At 43.7% G+C, this 8,123-nt stretch overlaps 1 pseudogene; it reads right to left on the bottom strand.

Moving 5' to 3' along the window:
• Positions 1 to 1,759: 1,759 nt before the first annotated feature.
• LOC142274710 (U2 spliceosomal RNA) lies at positions 1,760 to 1,965 on the bottom strand (annotated as a pseudogene).
• Positions 1,966 to 8,123: the final 6,158 nt, after the last annotated feature.

Here is an 8,123-nt window from a genome sequence, read left to right as displayed (position 1 = left end):
ACTCCATACATAGTGGAACCATATATAGTGTGAACACGAAAAAGAACCGGGCGTTAGAAAAAATGTGCACGGCCCAATGAATCAAGTCGGTTCTTCATATTCATGGTTTAAGCCCTTGGGTTCCAACGTGCCCAGAGTATATATCCAGAAAGATTCCCTTTCTTTGAGCTTCCTAATTCTATTGCCTCCTCTGCGTATGGCTGGGACATGTTCGATGACTTGGAATCTTAATTGGGCCACTGTGTGATTATGCGTCACAAAATGGTGTGGGACTGGTAATAGAATCTGCTTACAATGTATTGTTGACTTGTGCTTAGCACAAAAAAAGGGAATCTTTCTGGATATGTACTCTGGACACATTAAAACCCAAGGGCTTAAACCGTGAATATGAAGTACAGACTTGATTCATTGGGCCGTGCACCATGTCACCATGTGTGCAATTGCATTGTCCAATGGCTCACAATGGTTATGCGTTTTCATTGGATGGATAATCGAAGCCATGTTTTTTTCCTTTCTCTTGGGTTTGTTGTGTGAGTAGCCTATAGGATTAAGTTAGTTACCGCAGGCAGTGGATTTAGCTTCCTGTCTTTGGTCCAGTGGTAGATTGATTGTTTGGTCTATGAGCTGTTATGGGTTTTAATCCAGGTGAATGCCCATGGGCTGCCTATAACTGTGTGAAATATGTAGTTTTACTGGGCTGGGATGAGAGAATCCATCGAAGCATGGTGTAGGGATTGTGGTTCCTGTGTGCTAAGAAGAAAGGCTAGCACCAGCCAGAAAGCCCCATTACAGCCAATAATCAACCGCTAGCCGCTGGAACTCGTTGCTCTAGATCATGTCAAACTCTCACCAAGCAGGAATAGATACATTAGCCCACCATCCCACCCAAAGAGCAACTTCTGCTGCGCAGCTGGCTTTCTAGGCAGCAGCGCTATTGTGATGTCAGCGGGGGACATTGTGACAAGCCAGTGTTCCGTCACTTCATGTTGTGCACTGTTCAAACGGAAAATACATCAACAGGCAGACTACAGAAAAGCTTACTGACAAAGGATAGAGAGGGGCTTTCTCAGAGGGCTTTTTACAGTTTGTCTATTCCCAATTAGCCGTTTAAGTATGCTTAATGAAAGTACTAATTCTTTCATAGGCCGCCCATTCTTAGTATTTGACGTTCCTTATATTGCGGTATCAGGCTTCGCAGCAGGTTGCAAAACATTCATCACCCATGACTGTCCCCAATTGGGCTCAGAAGCTAAATGTCTATCATGACCTCTCTTTTTGAAAGTCCAAGAGCAAGCAAACTCTTCCTCCAGGAGAGGGAGCCAACAGATCACTAAAGACATTGCTCAAAGAAAACACCGAAAAACAATGGAAGCTTTAATTGGAGTGGAATCTGATAGACAGCACCTGATGCCAAGTCTGCATCTTCTAACACCTGCAGTCACTGCAGCAGCTGAATCCAATGTGTCCAAAAGGGATCTATTCTATTCAATTGCAAATGATCTAGATAAGACTGAGAATAAGATACTGCACGGGACATAGCAGAGTTGGTCAAGTTGAGTGGAGATGAGTTTGCTATTTGGCACAGCTTTTGCATCAATAAAGCAAGTAAAAGGTGTGAAAGATAAAAAAAAAGGGTGAAAGTGTGAAAAGTGAATTGGCCAAATTGAGGTGCATATAAAGTTTTTGCTTTCTTTCAATTCACTAATGAGGCTCATTTGAATCAGGTGAATTGAGTTCTGCTTTTGGAAACTCGGTTAAGAAGGGGTGCACCGGTCCTGGAGGTACTGCAATACCAGGTCAATGCGTGGAGTGGACAGAGCAAGATTTTTTCCATCTCCTTGTTCTAAAAATCCATTTAATATATGGTCCCTAGAGAGGGGACGTATCAGATATTAAACTGATAAGAACAGATTTAATTTTTTTTTTTTCTGTTTATCAGTAGGACTTCAAAATAACAAAGGTGATCGCCTCCCGTTGCCTGGGAACCGTCCAGGCACAAGAGGGCTATGTGTCACCAGAAGGCGCACACACTCCCTCAAGGCCGGCAGACGTGCAATCCCAGGCACCTTCCAGTACCGACCAAGGTAGCGTCCTCCGAAACTACACTTGATCTTAGCCAAAAGGCCGAGAAGCTATAACCCGAATTGGTTACGGCCTTGAGTGGCACCCTGGCCTATACCGGACACATCTTAGGGAGAGGGAGACAAACCCACGCCTACAGAAGACATTTTGTCACCCAAGCCAAACCCTTGAAAAGGCTGTTTTGCAGAGCAAAAACAAGGAGAATGGTACTTTTTGCAGCCGCCGCCCACTGCAATGAATCTGAATAACTCCTCCTTTTGGGCACAAGCACCTCCCCTCCCCCTTGCAGTCTTTCCAATTCATGATACAAAAAGACGGACGGACAGGACAGGACAGGACCATCTGCCTGACTTTCCGTCACTGCCACCCTTTGCCATCCTTGCCCGTAGAAAGCCCTTTCATCATCCCCAAACCCTAATCTTTTCCCTTCCCTTCCCAGCTGCGTCTCACTCCCTTTCATTAGGAAGTGAGCGCAGCCTTTTCTCCGTTCTGCACATGCGCGACGTTAAACACAAATGCGCAGGCGTGCGTTCCATTAGCCTCACTGCATTCCACTCCCATACAGGAAGTGGGCACAGCTATTACTACGGTCGCACATAAAAGAACCCACGGCCACCACTGCACATAGCTGACTCCACCACAGGACACCCACTTCTACACCAACGCAGGTAAGACAGGATCGGCACCTCTATGCTCCCGTTACAATCAGGCTCAGTCACCATGTGATAACGCTCTCAACTCTTTAGTTGCAGGCTCCCCTTGCTTCACCTCCACTGGCTGTGCTGCCATTTCCTCTCCCACCTGGAAGTTATACTTTATTCCACTATTTTCCTGTTTCTCTCTTCCCCCTTTTCCCATAACCTACTTTTATCTGCATTTGTGGGGTATCTATATGCTATTTACATCATAGTTTTATTCATTAATATGGAAGGGAAGAGTGCCCATGAGAGTGTTGAACTGCGGAGAGCAAAAGATTAAGCTGCTCCGATTTGCCACCATTGATAAGCTGTTCTCAGTAGATACACATGCTATCCAAACAGCAGCATCCACCATTGCTTCAGCCCACCCATTCAGTGACAGCTCACCAAGTCAGCCAGAGGAGTGGTGTAAGGAATTACACGTAGGCACTGACTCCACACCTTCACATCACAAGAAGGGGGTCTACAGGCTAGTGCAAGAATACGAGCAAGTCTTCAGCAAACATCCGCTAGACTTTTGAAAAATAAAAGGGGTCAAACACTACATCCCCACAAGTGCACACCCACCCATCAAAGAGAGATATAAGCCAAATCTACCTGCACATTACCAGTGTACCAAGGACATGTTGAGCAACATGAAGGAGGCTGGGGTTATCCGTGACAGTTGTAGCCTCTGGGCAGCTCCGTTGGTCCTGTTAAAGAAGAAGGACAGCACCACTCCCCTGTATTGAGGAATAGCTAGCTGCATTGACAACTGCAAATTATTTTTCTACCCTTGATCTCACTAGTCACTATTGGCAAGTGTCCGTTGCTGAGGCAGACCGGAAGAAGACCGCCTTTGCCACCCCGATGGGTCTCTGCGAGTTCAAAAGCATGCCCTTCGAGCTGTGCAATTTGCCAGGAACCTTCCAGAGGCTGATGGAATGCTGCTTGGGACACCGAAACTTTGAAACGGTACTGCTATACCTTTATGATGTTATTGTTTATTCTAACGCAAACAAGATTTTAGGGTGTATAAAAAGGGAGATTAGATCCGATGATCCCAACGTATTGTTACCCCTCTATAAATCACTTGTAAGGCCACATCTGGAATATGGGGTAAAGTCCTGAGCAGGTTGATAACCATTGGTTTGAGCATGGTAGGGTGTAGTACGCATCTTCCTGCATCGGTAAAAGCTGCAGAAGTCCTTGAAGATTTCCGCTTCAAAGGCAGTGCCTTGATCTGTGAGGACTCTCTCTGAGTAGCCATGAGGTCTGCATAAGTGTGCTTGGAAGACCTTCGCTGCAGTATGGGCCATTAGATCTTTGACTTGTACCACAACCATAAATCTCGAGTAGTTGTCTACCATCGTAAGTGCATACGTGAGCTCACCTCGATATTCTGCAACAAAACTCCCTTTTTCGATTTCAGTTTCAGCAAACACTCCTCTTCCTGTAGAAAATATTTATCATTACCTAAGACAGTCATTCTAATGCATGACAATATTAAGGCAATTTAGTTAAAACTTGTTTTAACTCACCTTTAAGGGGATTGATGTATTTCATGGTCAATCCAGGTTTGTCAGTGATGGCACTGACATAATGTATGGCGTCTTTTTCGGGCGTTATCCTTTGCCTTTTCATTGTGAAAATCCAGTTGCCTATATCAAAGCAAATTCTACTACTTGTAAAGTATGCAGAAAATGAAATGTAGAACATATAACATCAACTGCTTAGGAACGCATCATAGGTTAGTACTTAAAAGGATATTGTCATGTTCTAGTCATAATGCAAGCTGGACATTTTTCATGTTACCCTGTAATCGCCGGCCTGTTCTAATGCTCACAAGCCAAGATATAGGCTCAGCTGCTAAGGCTTCCCTCTGCCTTCTGAATGAAAATTGAATATGTCTGGCTCACTGTGTATATAGCAGGTGCTCAGAAAAAATAAGAGTTAATTCAATAGAAATAGCTCTGGCACACTATAGTGATCAATAACGTAAGAAAAGAACTCTTAGAATGCTGAAAATTCTTTATTTGTGCAAAAGGATAATTCATCCAACGTTTTGAACTTGTTTTTAGGTCTTTATCAAGGATAAAGTTATCTAAGATCATAAAGGGTTACAAAACCATATAAACACGTAATTAGTACATAGTACAACATAACAGTACAATATATTGCTACTTGAGAGTACAATGGGTCAAATGACCATGATGCACATACAAAAAAATTTTCCAAAGCCATAGTGAAAACATTTGTACTGAGGAAAGAAAATTTCCACATGACCTATCTGGAGAAACATTCTGGATCAAACAACCAAAAATAGTCAAGCAGGTAAATACACACCTATATGGATAACAGGATGATATGTGTTCAATTGTATAGCGTCATTGCCATTAAGGTACAAATGGAAAACTTGCAATCCTATATAGTGAAGGAAATGAACACATATCATATCAAAGAACACAGGAACATGGGTGTGAGAAAAACCTCAATGTTTATACTTTGTTCTTTATAATGGTGTGAACATGTATATGTCTCAGTACCTTATGAACTTGAGAATTCTAGTGAGTAGATGATGAAAGCCTATTCCAGAACTGGAATCGGTAAATAATTGTAGGTGGAATCTAAATGAAAAGATGGTACAAGTGTTATCATGACACGTGGGCTATAACACAATGGACCGTGTGACAAAGAAGAAAGGAGAGAAAGAAGAGGAAGAAAATGGAACTACCTGTAACATTACGTGATAGTCACTGGTAAGTATCACTTGACAATTCAGGTGAAAAAGGATTCCTTTATTAAAGGGTTCTCAGTCGCCTCAGGATCATGAAATACTAGGGTAAATGATATGAGAATGGGTAAGAAGCACCACTAAAGGAAATATGAGATGCAGGACATATATCTATAAACCCCTGAACTACATGATAGAAATAAAAAGAAGAAAAAAGAAAAAAAAGAAGAAAGAAGAAGAACACATAGAATGCGGAAAGAGAATGGGTACAACTACCTGAGTTACTGCAGGGAGGCCCCTGGTAGGTATTGTGAGGGTTAGTGGAATTCCTTCACTGAAGGGTTCTCAGTTGCCTCAGGTTCGTGAAAAATGCTATAGACAAATAATGCCCGGAGAAAAGGGGTTCATATACAGCGAATAATGGTAATACAAGGTACATGTGTCCCATGTAATAGTATAAATATATATATATATTGTACTAAGCTCTACACCAGAAATAGAAAGTAGTCCCTCTGCCTTCTGTCTAGGTGCCCTGAGTTATGTCCTGTAAACTGTCACAGTGACCTAGACACACATGTGTAGTAGGGGAATATCCCTGCTGAGATGCCAGTGCTAGAGCACTCGTTTGCTGTGGAGTTGAACGCTATGTGAGCAGTTCTTACCTTCAATGAGCAGAAGTCTCTTTTTTCAGATTTCAATATCTCTGTGGGTATCTGGCAGAAATATGGAATACTCTTTACTGCTAAGACCCTGTACACCACTCCCACTAAAGGGGGCTTTACACGCTGCGACATCGCTAATGCGGAGTCGTTGGGGTCACGGAATTTGTGACGCACATCCGGCCGCATTAGCGATGTTGCTGCGTGTGATACCGATGAGCGATTTTGCATCGTTGCAAAAACGTGCAAAATCGCTCATCGGTGACATGGGTCTCCATTCTCGATTATCGTTACTGCAGCAGTAACGATGTAGTTCGTCACTCCTGCGGTAGCACACATCGCTCCGTGTGACACCGCAGAAACTAGGAACCTCTCCTTACCTGCCTCCCAGCCGCTATGAGGAAGGAAGGAGGTGGGCGGGATGTTCCGGCCACTCATCTCCGCCCCTCCGCTGCTATTGGGCGGTCGCTCAGTGACGTCGCTGTGACGCCGCACGGACCGCCCCCTTAGAAAGGAGGCGGTTCGCCGGACACAGCGACGTCGCCGGGCAGGTAAGTATGTGTGACGGGTCTGGTCGGTGTTTGTGCGGCATGGGCAGCGATTTGCCCGTGTCGCGCAACAGATGGGGGCGGGTACCCACACTAGCGATATCGGGACCGATATCGCAGTGTGTAAAGTAGCCTTTAGTCACATGACCAAGACTGTATCTGTGTCCCTACAACACACTTGAGACAAATGTGTGTGTGAGCCTGCATTGTGGGGTATATATAATATATTATAGAGCTGGGAAGGATCATTCTAAGCAGTGAGCTGTTCCAGTATTTGTAGGAAAATACCCAGTAGAAGCATCAAACACAGCACCAATACCTCCCATCAGTATTCCACCACAGTGCCATGTAACCCATGCCCTACACTCCCATCTACACCAATACTATACAGGCACAAACTAGTATATCTGACTAAAAGCCCCCAAAATATGAAGAACGGCCTATAGTTGAGTGTGGATATAAAATCTATGTGAGCAGAGCTAGAATAGAAATCACTGATCGCATTGAAGTCATTCTGACCATAAATCACCATGATATCAAGGTGAGGAGTTGTGTGTTACTGCTGGGAGGAAAGGGTTAACAGTGGAATATTAAGGTGCATTTCTGTGTGCAGTGTTACTAGTCAATGTAACAATTCAGTATGAGCTGCTCTTGGTGCCGGGGGAGGGAGATGCTCTCCTGAGCAAGATAGATGGGGAATGAACATGATATCTATATAGTGTAAGGCAGGGGGTCTCAAACCAGGTGATCATGTCTGATCAACTGGTTACATTATGTCTGATTACCTTGTCTAACAGTTTTTTCTCCCCTTTCTTTACCTTCCAGGTTCCCATAGTCACGTGAAATATCCCTGTTGCACTTGATTACGGCTCACTATTCACTATAGGATGTCTTATATCTAACATCACACTCTCACCCATCAGCACTCTATAGGTTTGTATAAGGTATGCGCTTACACATCCGGTCCTCCATAGGTATTTCCACTTATGTAACACTATCCCTATGATCACTCATAACTCATACCCTTGTAGTCAATTACAGCCTCCTCTCTCCCCCCTCCCCTTCTCCCTTTCCATCTATAATTTTGCCAGTACAATATTAGTTTACATTAGGCACACACTCACATATTCCTTTCCTTAGTGATTTATTGTAATTCACATTCACATACAATTCTCTATGCCTGCCCCATTACTACATTCATACCTACTTGACCCTATCCTGATACCCCTTGTCTCACCTTGTTGGTCCCTACACCTGTTATCATGTCCTTTCCTGTGTCTGTCTTGTCACACAACACATTTTAGCATATAACTTGTGCTCCTTATTACCTGTCCTGCCTATTAGAATTATGTCCATTATGTCCATGCATGGCCCAATGAATCAAGTCTGTACTTCATATTCATGGTTTAAGCCTTTGGGTTCC

The sequence above is a fragment of the Anomaloglossus baeobatrachus genome, unplaced genomic scaffold, assembly GCF_048569485.1.
Source record: "Anomaloglossus baeobatrachus isolate aAnoBae1 unplaced genomic scaffold, aAnoBae1.hap1 Scaffold_379, whole genome shotgun sequence".
Taxonomy (NCBI): domain Eukaryota; kingdom Metazoa; phylum Chordata; class Amphibia; order Anura; family Aromobatidae; genus Anomaloglossus; species Anomaloglossus baeobatrachus.
This window is presented reverse-complemented; position numbering and strand designations above follow the sequence as displayed.